Raw genomic sequence first — 16,494 nt, 5'->3', positions numbered from 1 at the left:
ATATGTAAAAATAAAAAATATTTAATAATAAAGGAAAAATATTCCATACATGTTTAATCCTCATCTGATAGTCAACATCTGCACTCTTGGTTCAAGATGTAATGACTCATCACATTAGTATTTATGTGGATGCAATTACATGTTAGAAGTTTGCACTATGTGCCAAATTTCTGACAGCTCTTTTTATCTCTTATATTTGTTGTATTCTAAAGCAATAAAGTAATAATTACTCTACTTTTTATGGTCTGTTTTTAAGAAATCAATAGAAAATATTAAAGTATTGTATTATTTTTAAAAAACAGTTAATAACCCTAGAAATATCAATTATACCTTCATGTACTCTAATGGGATACTATGACTGTCTATATGACTTCAAAATAAATCAAGCAGCTACAGAATTCACAAAGTAACAGTATTAATTACTTCTGCTAATTACTTCTGAGCAATTGGGAAAGAAGTAAAACTTAAGTCTTGGTTTGCTGAGGGACACCACAAGCCCTCCCCCCATCAGCCCACTTATAGCTCCCTGTCTCCTGTGTCTGGGCTATGGCCATCCCAGAGCAATGGAACATGTCAAAATTTTTGTGTTGAGTTCAGTTCTTCATTTTGCCTGTGCCATGATATTGTTCTCGCTTAAGACTTTTTTTTTTTTTTTTTTTTTTTTTTTTTTTTTTTTGGTCTAAGGAGATTAAAAAACACAGCCTTAGATACACAGGGATATGACTTAAAGAAACACTCTTAAGTCGGGTATAAGTTACTTCCTAATTAAGCTACTTTTCTGTAGGTGATTTCTTTCAAAGATCATTCCTGTGCCTTACCATAAATGGATGCTGATCCTACCCAAGAAAAAGATTACCTATTTTAAAAAGTAAACTTTAAACCCCTTCCCAGATCTAGCCAATGGTCAGAATATTCTCCACAGTTGAGTGGAGAGTGTGATACGACTTTCTCACGTACTCTGGTGCCTCACATTTGACCATGTCCCCTGGAGGGGGAGACCTGGTGGCACTCAGAGGAAGGACAGCAAGTAGCCAAGAAGAGACTTGATACCCTATGAGAATATATAGGGGGACGTAATCCCCCTCAGGAACAGTCATAGGGGAGGGGAATAATGGGAAAATGAGGGGGGGGAGGAATGGGAGGATACAAGGGATGGGATAAACATTGAGATGTAACAAGAATAAATTAATAAAAAAAAAACGAAAAAAAATCAAAACAAAAAAAAAAAAGATTTTTATTTAACATTGTCTTGAAACAGTAACCCATTCAAGAACGGTTACAGGCATTTGTATTTAATAGTTCTATGTCATCACCATCATCATAACTATCTGCTGACAATTATGTGTAATAGTAAACTGAGGGCAGAGGTAAAGTTGGGGCAGTCATGAAATCTATCTGTAACCAGTAAACAAATGGGAGGCAGCGTCAATGTCTAGAGTGAAATAAACTTTTAATTACAACAGCCTATTTTGTAGTTTCATAATATTTTTCTAGCACAATCAATTCATATACTCAATAAAACATAAAATACATAATTCCACTTTTTCATGCATTCATTTGTTATTTAAGAAAATGGGAAAATAAACATACAAAACTAATGTTAAAGCAGGGCTCTCCATGGAGTTCTGGACTCTCCATGGAAATGTTGTTAAGGCTATGTATACAAAGTAGGGTTACATTAACACCTGTGTAATGCAGCAATCTTGCTTTTTAAAAAATTATATATTGGTAAAAGTGAAAAATTGTAATCTGGTAGCAGAAAGAATCTGAGGGTAGGCATTTTAAGTAAATACTCGATCTGATTCTGCAACAATTCTCACTCACAAACAACGACATCTTCTGATTAGTTAGAAAGAGGGAAGGCATCCTATTGGGACTCTAAATGAGAGATACATGGGAGAATAGCAAAGTAAAAGGATACAGAGGGTCCTAGAAATCTACAAGTAGAACAATATGATAGGCAGATTTGGGCCCAGGGGTCCTGCTCAAACTAAGGCACCAGCCAAGGACAATACAGGAGGTAAACTTTAAACCCCTTCCCAGATCTAGCCAATGGTCAGAATATTCTCCACAGTTGAGTGGAGAGTGTGATATGACTTTCTCACGGACTATGGTGCCTCACATTTGACCATGTCCCCTGGAGGGGGAGAGCTGGTGGCACTCAGAGGAAGGACAGCAGGTAGCCAAGAAGAGACTTGATACCCTGTGAGAATTTATAGGGGGAGGTAATCCCCCTCAGGAACAGTCATAGGGGAGGGGAATAATGGGAAAATGGGGGGGGGGGGAATGGGAGGATACAAGGGATGGGATAAACATTGAGATGTAACAAGAATAAATAAATAAAAAAAGAAAAGAAAAGAAAAGAAAGGTGTCCCAGGGCACTTAGCTGGGTAAAGTCAAACAAAATTCTGCTACAATGCATCACAGAGAGTTGACATTTTGTAACTATTGTTTCTTTTTCCACTTCAGTTTTGATCAGAGCTTTTATCCATTAATTCCATATTCTGTGGGTTATTATCAGACTAATGTAATTCAGATGTAAACATCAGTCATTGAATTATTATTCTTCTTTTATCTGTAAGCAAATATTAGTGCTAGTATAGTAGTTTCAGATCATACCATTCGAAATATATTTCAACTATGTTCATGGCTACCAAACCAGAGCTATTCACTGTTCATGCCTTCTACAAGAGTGTTGATAGAGGGGAATCTGAAGTAGTGTGTTCATATTACCTGTAGTTTCTATGAAGTAAAATTATTTTTGTAAACAAATGCTATGAAAGACACTCTCAGTAAAGTAGAGTGTAAGACAAACACAGGAACATTGGCAAAGCATTGTCAAATGCACACGGTGGTTGAAACATGTTAAGAAAACACAATGAAGTTCTTTCCATGATGCCACCTGTTTAAATTAGTCTATGACTGACTGAACAATAACAAAACACATTTTGCAGAAACACATGCATACAGAATACTCCTCATTACAATAGTGGCATGGGAAGCTGAGAATCAGAACACCTCATCTTGAAGAAGCTCAAACAATAAAAATGTAAACAGAACTCAGAGTGTACAACAATGAGTTGTATATCTCCATGATTTTCACATTAGAAAACAAATGTGTTCTAACAGAATTACTAAAGATGGATTCAAGACACATTAGAACAAAATTTCTATGATGTAATACATTGTTCATTTAATTTTCTGTAATTCCATTAGCATTTCCAGAACAAAATGAAAATAATAAATAACTTTAGAGGCAAGAAGACACGTTTAGAATTAGCTAACTGAATAAAAATACTCAAGATTTCTTTTTCAATTAAGCCGACTTTAATCATTTGTATTCTTTTGAGTCTGGAGTGAAAAAAAAACATAAAGACTAATTATAACACTTAAGAATTTACAAAGATTTAATCTCCATGTCATTTATAAAGCCTTCAATTAGCATATTTTCAAAGAACAGGCTCTAATATTAACATTACTACCTTTAATTCAGCAAATTAAATACCTGTTTTGAAATTGAAATCACATACTAATGAAGAAAGATCCTAATATTTAAATCTAGAGCAAAAACTTCACATATTTGAAATACATATTTTAATACTTATTAATAAAATCAAGTCTATATTCATACTAAATTTACTTGATTCCATTACATTTAGAATTCTGTTCAGCCCCATTTTCCATAACTAGTTCTTTTGAAGATAAAAGAACAATGTGCCTTGATTTTCCAAGAGAAATAAACTCTTTGAAATTGTCCATCAACTAATAAAACCACCAATTTAATTACTTTTCCATTCTTGAGACTATAAAATGATCTAATTTATAACTAGTATTATGACAAGAACCTAATAAACTTATAATGACTTGACATTAGGGCTGAATTTTCATTGGAAATAGATGGGAGGTTTATGACTTGGGGAATTTCTAATCCCAAGGCACATTGATGAAATGCAACTCAAGTTAGATCCTCCTGATCCTTGCTGCTTTCTAATTATAACTTCAGGTACTAAACACTAAAAAGACCAAATGACTGAGGGAGTTATTAACACTTTATAAGTAACAAGTGCTTATTGATTTTATTTTATCCCTTTTAAATTGCTTTTATATAAATTATTTGCATATTCATATATTATAAGACCCTGATGATAAGAAAAAGACATTAGTTAGATGTAGAGCAGACTAAATCAAACTACTTCCTTATGAATTCTAAAAAAAAAAAATTTTAAAGAACATGCTTTTGTATAACAACAAGAGCCTGATCAGAAGATAATGAGCATTTAGGATATAAGTTTTTCATTTCTAATAGTTAAACATTTTTTTAATTTCACAATATATCAAAGAAAGAGATGTACTTTAAAAATAGAGCCAACATCATAAAATCACATTCACACATATTCTAGCAAATAAAGCTTTTGTGTGTGTGTATATATATATATATATATATATATATATATATATATATATATATATATATATATATATATATGTATCATATTTTATTTTAAAGGCATTTAATGCTGTTTTTTTTTCATATAATATACTCAGAGCTATATAATACATTCCCAGGAAATTAAAAGTGGACCTGATAATCCAATATCCTGACTACAGGGTCGATAAGAGATTCTTCAAGGGAAATAGAAAGCTACACAGATTTTACCCCTCAGGATAACAAGGAGATGACTCAGACAGTTGCCCTACTGAAACCTGAAAAAATCTATGTAAACATAGATATACCAAATTTGGACTGTGAAAGTTAATTATAAATTGTGTATAAGCAGAAACAAGACCCAGTTGGGAGGTCTTAATCCAACCTAATTGGTCCAAAACTCTGAGTACCAAAGCCCATTCCCCTATAAATAGGTCATTCAAAACCTCACAAAGAACCCCTTAGGAGGGAATTTGTAAATGTGGGCCTCTAGTCAATGACGTGTGTTTTATTGTTTCCAGATATTTTCAGAGGGTAGAATCATAGATATATTTTTCTGAAATATAATTGAAATACTTGTGTTCTAATGCTCCTCACATTTGAGATCCCCTAATTTAAGGGCTTCAGGTATTCCTGGCTTTCCAGAATTCCCAAAAGGAAAGAAACTCCAAGCCCAGAAGCCCATACCCATCAACCCCCCCACCCACACACACACACACATTTTAACTCTCTAAATAAGTTGCCGTTTGCGCAACTTTCTAAAGGGTATATTAATGTACATTTTCAATTGCTGTAGTCAGTTTTTCCTACATAAAGGAATAATGTGTTTAAGCATTCTGAATTAAATATTGAGAAGAGAAAAATAAATCATAAGCAAAACAAATGAAATAGGAATGAAATTTGGAGTAGAGGTAATGGTAATATGCCCTGAGTCCTTTTTAGCTTCAATATACAACACGATAAAAGAATGTTAAGTGACAAAAAAGGATAAAGGGTAGTTTACACTCAGTATCAGCTTTGCAAATTCCATGTACAACTGAAATTACTCAAATACACTTTTGTTTAAAAGCTTACGTGATGTGTTTTTTCATGAAGAATTCAACTTGTTAACATAAAACAAGCACAAAAATATTAGATGTAATGGTGTTGCAAAGCGAGAAGTTTGTGCTGCTTCACCCATAAATGCAGCTGCCTCTCTCTGTTTTTGCATAAAGGTTGGCAATGAAGGAAATTGTAATACTTTGCATGACATCTGGTCAAGGAATGATATTAGCTCAGATTTGTTTTGCTGAAAACAGAAACCTGTTGCATTATTGGGTGTGGTCTTTCCAAAGGGGAGAGTGAGTGCTAGATGGGCAGTTAAGGATCCCTTGTAAAAATGTCGGCAGACATTTTATTCTAGTGAAGGGAAAGACAAGATGAAATAAGTCATGAAATATGAAAATAAATAAAATATGTTGAAAGAGAGGAAAGGGAAGAAAGTGACTCCCAGATACTTGCTCAGAATATTGAGTAGATGGGGAAAATGACTATAAAGAGCTACATAAAATGATGTTATAGTCAAAGAGCACAAAACACAAAGAGAAAATTATCAATAAGAAAGCCGACTCTTTGTACAGTGAATACATGCAAATTTGAATGGGAGGAGCTACTTAAGATAGCAGCAACCTTGATGAGGAAATTAAAGTGTATAGCCAGTGAAATTTTCAAGTATTGCTACAAAGAAAAAATGATCAAGAGTGTTTAATATATATAGGAAGACAGAATACTCATAATGCAATGTTACAAATTTAGTAAAATTACTTAAGTAAGTAATGAGATTACCCACAATGAAAACATACAATCAAAAGGAAAAAATTAAAGATGTGAGGCATAAGTACACAACCAATAGATTATTTACCATAATATTTATTAGAAAGATTGTAGCATTAAACTAAATAGTTTGTTCCAGAAACAAACAGATTTCTATAGGGAAAATATTAGTATTTAATAATCAAAAAGAGGTCATCAATTGAGAGGGAGTGAGTGTGGGACATGGCAGGTGTTGTAGGAAGGACAGGGAAGTGAAGAAGTGATTATTGTGTTTCTATTATACACACACACACACACACACACACACACACATATACATATATATATATATATATGTATGTATATATATCATCCCCAACAGAACTGTAACTGATAAAGCAAGTATCCAGCTAGATACAAATAGAAACAGGTTACTTACAGATTCTTTATACAGACATTAGTATAGGAAATGAAGAGATGGCTCCATAGGTTAGAGACATAGAAGTAAAAGCATGAGGACTGGAGTTCACATCCCCAGAACTCACATAAAAAGTCAGGCATGTCTATCCAAACCTGTAGTCAAGTATTGGAGAGCAGAGTCAGACAGATCCTAAGAGCCTGCTGGCAAGAAAGCATAAGCAACAGAGATCGTTCTAGACCCTTCTTCAAGACAATAAAGAATAGAGCCATAGAGAAAGAAATTTCCTCCTTAGCTTCTTGTGTGCATGTGTACACACGCGTGCCCACACACACACACACACACACACACACACACACACACAAACACACACACAGGCATTCAGTGCACACAGTTTTACATATACCACACACACAAAGAAAAATCGAAGGAAATCAAAATAACTTCTTTTACAAGTAGATGATCAGTGAGTCTTATCATGAACATTAATTATATCTCCATATTGGTTAAAACTAAGACAAATCACGAAATAAGAAAAAATTCTACAAGATACTAAGAGAATTTTCTTACTATATGAATGTTTATTTGGAAATAATTATTGCTCTACATTTGAACACAATTTCTCCCTTTCTGAGGATTGCCATGAAGATTTATTTCACAGAAGGTTTAGGCATTGCCTGCTGCATTTGACTGAGATTTTCTGTTACACTGCTTACAAAATTAAATTGAGAGTCAAGAATAAGACTCTTGTTCCCTAAGAATAGTATTTTACCTCAATATGAATTTTTCACAGGGAAATGGCATTAATTATTACTTTGCACTTGGAAATGTAATCATAACAAAATAAAAATATTTGTATATGTATATATAGAGACTATTTTTACCCTTAAAAATGTATATCCATAAAAGCTTATGTTGGTTTGATGTACTTTAAATACTGTTCATATTCTCTAACCTTAATATTTAAAATAAGTTAAATTGTTCCATACCAAAGGCAAGCACACACCATCTATTACATGCCAACAAATATCTTCATGGCACAGACAGTCATCAAAAGTTGGATGGAAATAATAGGAAACTGATAGGTCTAAGAGTGGGTAGGGAAGGCAAGACTTCTTTAATGGTGATAAACATTTATTTAATGATGATATATATAAACATAACCTCTTTGCATTTTTTGAGGCAGTGTCTCACTATCTAGGCCTGACTGACCTAGATCTCTCTATGCAGACCAGGCTGACTTTCAACTCACAGAAACTGCTTGCCGTTCCTGAAATTATCTCTTCTCTGTCTTTTATTTACAATGATATGAGAAAGGACATAATATAGGATAAATATCTTACCATTCAAATTTTGGTCTACTTGCTATGACTACCTTGTGCAAACATATCTTAAAGTTATGGTGTAGAAAGGAGTAATGCTCTATGTGAGAGATCGTTATATTTTATGCATTACAGAGATTAAAATATGGCTATTCCATGACTAATAATTATTATCATTAACTATGGGATCTGCAATTACTGATCCCTAGTACCAAGATGATGGAATGATTATTGACTTTATTGATTCACAAGTCTGGATAGTCTTTTTGTTACTGTAATGTAAAAATGCTAAGCATGTTATTAAAGTAATGAGATGTCTTTTAATATTATATCACTTGGAGGAATGAAATTGTTTTAAATATTTAATAGTTAGAGTAAAACAAAGATGCACTCTGCTGTGTTCCTGAGCACAACAGAGAAACAATGACTTCAGTATAGACTCCCCAGATTATTGCAATGTGTATCTTCTAATTCTAACTGTATAACAGTGCCTATGTATGTTTTTATGGCTGATTGTTTGGTAGATAACCAATTAGTGTGCTCATTCCTAGAGAAGGAAGAGGGGGAAGAAAAACTGTAAGAACCAGAAGATTGGGGAGTTTGCTGTAAGATTGGGTCTCCTATTGATTCCACGTTACGGCCACAAAACGTCATCAACATGGCTGCCTAAATGTGATCTGAACAAGCATGATGCCAAAAAAAAAAAAAAAAAAAAAAAAAAAAAAATGAGGAAATGTCCACAAAGCCTCAACCTTATACAAAGACTTACAGGCAACTGAGGAATTTTAGAGTATGCTACTACTTTTTGAAGGACTCTTGTGACATCACAATCATGTATGAAATGTGTTGCTATATCCACCAATTAATATTATTCACTTACTCTGAACAAGGATGATACAATTCTTATCCCTCTTGACTTATGTGATGAAGATACACATGAAGAGGCTACTTCTTAAGCTTAGGAGATGGTGGCACATGCATGTAAGCCTGACACTTGGGGAAGAAAAGAAATAGGATCACAGCAGGCCAGCCTAAACTGTACAGAGTAACCCTGTATCAACAGCTCCATGAACAAGACTCAAAGGTTGAATACTGAGAATATTGTAAATACAAAGTATGTTAGTACATCTTTCATGTGAAAATAATAGATTTCAATTTGTAGAATTATTCATCATCACTTGAAAACCATAAAATAACTTTGAAGTAAATTTCAATACTTATGCTTCTTTTAGATATGAAAACATTAACACACTTAGGTTAAAAAATATAAAATTTGAAGAAGAAAATATAGAGAAAGAACTTTGTGAGATGGTCTACAAAATCAGATCAGAACCACATATTGAAAAATGTGAGAAATCATAAAAGGTTTGTGTAAAATGTACAGTCTTAGTACAGAAAGTTCTGGGATCATACCTGCCTTCCAATGACTGTTTAAAAGTGTGCAAAATGGACTTGAATGAGAACAATATGTTTAAATATTAGTTAAATAAAATCATAGACATGAGTGAAATTGACAGAATTCTGATGATAGACAAACATCAATTTTTTCTAAGTGCAACCTAATAAAGTACTGTCTTCCAATGTTTTTATACCTTTAATATGTGATAATAGGATGACTTAATGCATACTTTAAACATAAGCAAGAAGAATAGGCTTCTGGGGAGAATAGGAAAAGAGAAAATAGAAAGGAATATAAAATGGCAAATTCCTCTTTAAACACATTAAATGTTGTGTGCTGAGGAGACTCAGTGGTGGGTAAGTAGGAATAAAGCAGAGACTTTACTGGTGATTAGTTGGGTGAATATGGCAGTGTATTATATTCATGTCCATGTAGCAGTAATAGGACTTCGCATTTCAGGTTGATGGGTGTGACCCATCTGTGGGTATCTATATCACATTAAGACTCTCTGATAAACCATTCTGCTTTTTAGGATAGGTCTTGATATAGCTTTGGAAATTTCAAACACTTTTCTACCTTCATTTTATATAGATCAAAAGATACAAAATAGTCTGATGAAATGCTTTCTGTTTCAAATATAAGTTTAACATAACACTTATATTTTTGTGTATTACAAATATATATATAGATATATATACCATGTTTAACTGAGAATATAAACAAAATTCTGAAAGAAACTCTCTAGATAGGAAAGATGTTTTTCTTTAAGGCTTCAAAATACAAATAACCAAAACACTGTGAATGTAACATTTATATAATTCCTGATTGTCTTATAGTTTTTCTTGCTGTAGGTAGTTTATTTATATATGTGTAATAATATAAATATTTATGTAAAAACATTTAACAAAAAAATTTTACAAAAGGAACAAACTTCAAAAATGTTGACATACCTAAAAACTTAAAAGTGTTACAGTAAAAAAGTTGATGGTTTAAAACTAATGTACACATTGGGAAAACTGGTGCATGACTATAATCTCAGCATTCTATTGGTTGAAAGAGTAAGCCTTGGCCAAATAGTGAATTTGAAGAGATCAAGACCTGTCTCAAAAAAAATAGAAATAATGCAAAACATGCAAAATGAAAAAAGTAGAAACATTTGATTTAAAACACCTTGAAATACATGAAAGCATGTTTAAAAAATTTTATAAGATATTTTGGAAGTTGTGTTAGAGGATTTTTTTAATTTAAGAACCTCTACTTTTGCTAAAAACTCTTTAAAATAATATTAAAAGAATAAATATTACATAAATCAACAATAATGATGGTATATTTGAAATGATCTTAAGTTTTAAAAGTAATTATTGTTAGAAAAAAATACATTATAAACAAAACTACATGAAAAGGCAGGCAAGACAAGACAATAGGCCAAGGATTTATTGGATACTCACAGTTGATTTGACAAAGGTAAGGTCCAGAGAGAAGAAAAAGTAGAGGTTTAAACAGCAACTGTTGGGATTTCAAAAGGCAAATTTTCAGGTGAGAATTCAGATCAGTCTACTAAAAGAATATGTCCTATGTCTAGATCAATAAATGAAAAAGAGACATAATAAGGAAAAAATAAATACCACAATACCAACAATAAAGATGTTTTAAAAAATAAAGGCTTGGGGGTCGGTCAACAACATTGGACAGAATTATCAAGGGAGCAACACCATCTAAACAAGACAGCCAAGAAATGGCAAAAACACAAAACCCATGCACGCTGAAAAAGCCAAGGAAAGTAATATTCTTTCTGGAAATAAGTAGGTACTCAGATTCTTTAATATATATGTACATAAATACAACAAATATTGGATCAAATGTTTTAAATATATCACCTATATAAACATGTTACAACAGTCGAATTGTTTGTTGGTTGGTTGGTTTTTTGAGACAGGGTTTCTCCATGTAGACTTGGCTGTCCTTGACTCAGTCTGTAGACCAGGCTGCCTTTGATCTCACAGTGATCTCCCTGCCTCTGTTTCCTAAGTGATGGGATTAAAGGTGTGTTTCACAAATCCATAAAATGTTAAAAAGAAAGCATTTTCAACAAATGGTCTAACTGGATGGCTACATGTAGAAAAATGCAAATAGACCCATAATTATCACCCTGCACAAAACTAAAGTCCAAGTGGATTAAAGACCTCAATTTAAAACTGGACACCCAAAATCTGTTAGAAGAAAATGTGAGGAAGAGCCTTGAACACATTGGCACAGAAGACAACTTCCTGAACAGAACACTAATATCTCAGGCTCTAAGATCAACAATCATGAAACTGAACAGTTTTTGTAAGGCAAAGAACACTGTCAACAGAAAAAATGACAGCCTAAAGACTAGGAAAAGATTTTCATCAGATTTATTTTTAATAGACTAAAAATTTAGACCACCAGTGTTCTTCAAAAAGTGGATGATGAGATAATATAATAACAATAATAGAACATTAAATGATGACTATTAATAGGGATGTTCATATGAAAAACCTTATGAATTATCTTCAGAATGATGACAGGCGTACATTGTCATATACTGTATGATACCATTTATAGAAAATTCTTGAGATGACCAAAAATAACGATGAAGAAAAATTAATGATTTGAAATTATGTAGATGGGTGTCCATAAAAGCTCAGCTTAAAGGATATTTTTGAGGCAATGGAATAATTCTCTGTCTTGATTTCTATGGTGGTTAAATAAATACAAGTGCTATTTTTTAAATGAAAAAAAAAAAAAAAAACAATAGGTACACATTCACCAGCGTCAATTTTCTGGTTTTGTTATTGTGTGTACTTTTATACGGTGTGAACCACCGGGAAAGAGTGATGAGTCTCAAAGACCTTTTTGTTCTATGCTTCCATCCTGTTATGAATCTAGAGTCCTACAAAAATAAATGTTTTTTAAAGACTAGGAATGTAGCTGTTCAGTAATAGGGCACTTGCCTACCTTCTATGCAGGCCAGGGTTGAATCTAACACCACAAAATATAAATGAATAGTTATAAATCAAATATACTGTTACAAAATAACAGAAAAATCAATGTGTATGAGAGGAACAAACAAAAGTCTATATTTTTACAAAAGTAATTTGCAAAATATCGTACTAAGAGTTTTGGACACAGTAAGAAAACAATAGGAAACTGGTGGCTATATTGTTTAGTGATTGTTAAGGAGTCCACATCATTCTGATAGCATCTAGGGTAACAAATTGTACACTATCCTTTCCTGAGGAGCATATTTTCTAAAAACCAATTGATTGAAAATTAATGCATGTATGACATTTCTGAATTTCCTGTAGCCAGTCTATAAGTCAGGCTTAAGCACCACTAACCAGAAGATTAAAAGGCTCGACAGTCGGAGGATGATAGATTCAGTGGGAGACTTGCTACTGTCTGATTCCCGGCAGTGCACTTATTTGATGACTTCCTGCCTTCTTCATAATGCTGAAAAGGGAGTTCTTTCAGCAATAATCTACAAATTAAGAGAAACCCATTTAGCCTGTCAGAAAAGTTGCATGATTGAGTATCCCTAAGCAGCATGCCAGATATTTAATCAGTACTTTACAACATTGTGAATAGAATAGTTCTTATTGCCTTTGCTGCTCAAGAAAATTTATTTTTTTCTAATTTTAAATGATAAAAATGTGAAATCAAAGGTAGATAACTGGATATGAACAAAAAGTGAAAACAATCTTATGTATTTTGGAAAAAGGGTAATTGGCTTGAAAGTAATTTTATGAACATTCATTGTTCATTAGGGTTAACTAATAAATAAGATAGGATAAGCTAGCCATCTGGGAAATATAAATTTCATTGATATGAAATAAAATAAGCTTTAAGATATGTCATGTCTTATATATTTTGTTCCAATTTCATATAATAAAGCAATTGAAGCTGTTATCATATAATGTAAAACAGAACGTATACAGTGTTTTAAGTATATTGGGATGTTATCCTGAGTGTGTGTGTGTGTGTGTGTGTGTGTGTGTGTGTGTGTGTATTGTGTATTTCAATACATGTCTGTTCCTTTATTGTTAGAGATATATGCCTTCAAATACAAGGAAAAATCTAATCAACCTCTTCTAGCTATCATTCATTATTAAGTATATTATTAATAGTTTACAGAGAATTGTTCTTTTCAATATATAAAAATTTCACTGCAAAAAGGTGAAGCATGTGAAAATTAACAAAGTAATTTTGCCAAAGGATGTGCTTGTCAAACTACAAGCTTCTTTTAATATTATAGTATTTAGTTTTATGAATATTTCCCAAGACTATTACCTTGCTTTGCATATTTTTGCATTGAATATTAAGCTTTTTACCAGAGAGTTTAAAGTAAAGGGAAAGGTACCTCAAGAGAAGAGTTAAACAGATGCCGCATATATAAAATGGCAATATAGATATTTGAACTGTGGGAGGGAGGAAGCCAATTAAGGGTGTATGTCTAGTTAGAATATTCAGGAACAGTAAGGAAAGTTTAAAATTCAAGACTCCAACTAAGAGCAGATATTGTAAGACTAAAGTCTAAAATTCTTATGTTTCTTCCTAAATTGAGCATAGATTGCTATATGGATAATCCTAACTTTACTAATTTCTATCACTCCAGGAATTAATTTCAATTAATTTCTATGTTTGACTAAGATGCAAATGTCATTTAACTTTTTAAAAAAAGACAGTGTTTTCACTTCTAGCAGAAATCTGGTTTCTCTTTTCTGAGGCCAATGTTTTTTTGATGGCAGTACTTGGTACCCTAAGTAGACTATAGGAATATATATTAATTCATGTTACCAGGAGGTATGACAAGAAAGTAATGTGGCCTTCCAAAACATTTATTGTGCCATCTCAAATTGCAGCAGGTCTAAATGTGCCCTCTCCCATTGAGGCCTGACAACGCAGCCAAGCTAGGGGAAAGTGATCCAAAGGCAGGCAACAGAGTCAGAGACATTCGATACTCCCATTGTGAGTGGACCCACATGTTGAGCTGGTCAGCTCACCATATGTTTATGGGGTCTAAGTCCCACCTGTGCATGCTCTTTGGTTGGCAGCTCAGTCTTTGTGAGCATCCATGGGCCAAGGTTTAGTGTACTCTGTAAGTCTTCTCACCGTGTCCTTGACTCTGCCTCTATCCTTCCTCCCACTCTTCCACTAGACTCACAGAGCTCAGCCTATGTTTTCACTGTGGGCCTCTGCATATTATGTTTCCATCAGCTGCTGGATAAAGCCTGTACTTAGACATTCTTCCTATTCACTTCACATGTATCTTAAGCATGTTAATTCCCAATGTTATCAATTTCAAAACCATCATATAAAAACTGGTATTGCCAAGACACTTAAGAGTGCTAAATATTCAAAAAATGCCTACAGTAGATTTCCTTTCTCCCCACAGAAGCTTCCAGTAATTTAAAGGGGTCAAACTGTCTCCAAAATACACTTCACTCTATCATCTCAACTCATCTCCCATGAAAATTGAATTTAGGAAAAATAAATAAAACAATCATACATAAGTAGTAACATGAAAACATGCTGACTTAGTGCTGGATACAGCATTACTCTCATATCAGAGCTTTGTACAATAGATATTTGATTTCACTAGAATGATTCTCAAGGAGATAAAGTTACTATGGCAAACTTTTAAAAGTCAGATTTATCTATGAAATCACTGGTATATACCTGAAATTTATACTTATTGTATAATATACCTGTCTTCTTTTAAAAACTCTAAGGAGTGGATTTCCCAGGATATATTGTACATCTGTTGCTGCTCTAAGAAATGGCCACACACGAAGTCATAGTCCAAAGTTAGACTCATTGGGTTAAAGCAACGTGTTCTTATGGTAGACTCCTGCATGCTCTGAGGAGAGTGTTGGTTTTTAACCCTTTGTTCAAGTGTGGATGCCATTTGAATTCCTCAGCTCTTGGCTTTTTCTCAACTGCTTCAGTCTCACACTGCTTCCACATGCATCCTTCTACTCACTGAAACCCTCCCCTCATGCCTCTGAAGTGACCCCTCCTATTATCTAGGTTGTGGGGTCATCCCCTCTGGAAAGACAGTATTCAACCTTCATTACTAAGGGATAGCTCTGATACCAAAGGGGAAGCCATTGAATTAAAAACCAGTTATGTTTAGAGGCCCAGGCAGTATCTTCATTGGCCAACTGCTTGTGAGAATGTTTTGAACACTGCACAAAAGCCACAAAAAAAAAAGTTTATTCAGTTTCCTGCTCATTTCATTATGGATCTTCATTTTGATAATTAAAATTTCATTTTAAAACTTTCCTGAATAAAGAACAGAAGCTTTTTAATGGGAACTGAAAGTCATAAGTAAGTAAGTAGTGGTTATGAATTGGAGAAGGATTTATGAAAAATAATAATTTCACTGAACACAAAGCATAAATTTCAATTTTGTCTTGATGTTTCAATGGGAAAAAAGCTTACTTCTATCTCCTATTTCTTCAGTATTTTGACAGATTTTACAAAGAAAACATCTAAATTTTACATTTATTTTCTAATATAATGTATATTGAAAATGGCTTCAAACATACATTATAAACTTAGTGTTGTGCTGTCACCTCCCAGCAAAACAAAAAGTCAAAATATGTTTAATGATTCAGTCTTTGCATATCATAAAAACATTACTTAATGGTGCTTGAATTAAGAAAATTAATTGAGTTCATTGATGATTTCCTTGCTTAATGATACCCTGGTAGTTTAGGTCATAGTTTCTGCTTTCATTAGTTTCAGAACTCCAGGGCCATTCAAATATTAGGAATTTTTGTAGAGAAACCAAATAGGGATGTTTCAACTCTAAGTTAAAAGGAGGCCTACCTTTACCACTGTTATGGTTGTTACATTACAACCAAAGCTTTACAAATCATAAGGTTACCAAACATCATTTACTAAAACACCAGCATAGGAATTTATTTTGATAAATATATTGGTATTATTATTTTAAGCATCAGTGTTGGATTAAATTATATGGGCATAAATTTTATAAAATTCATAGTTTAAAATATTAGAGAAATTCAGTAGATTAAGCCATGAGCAGCTGAACAAATTGCAGGCAACAGAATAATGCATGTGCTACAACATTTTTGTATATCAGCAAAAT

The sequence above is a fragment of the Acomys russatus genome, chromosome 6 (genome assembly GCF_903995435.1).
Source record: "Acomys russatus chromosome 6, mAcoRus1.1, whole genome shotgun sequence".
NCBI lineage: Eukaryota > Metazoa > Chordata > Mammalia > Rodentia > Muridae > Acomys > Acomys russatus.
The sequence above is the reverse complement of the archived record's forward strand: the minus strand, read 5'-3'. Positions refer to the sequence as shown.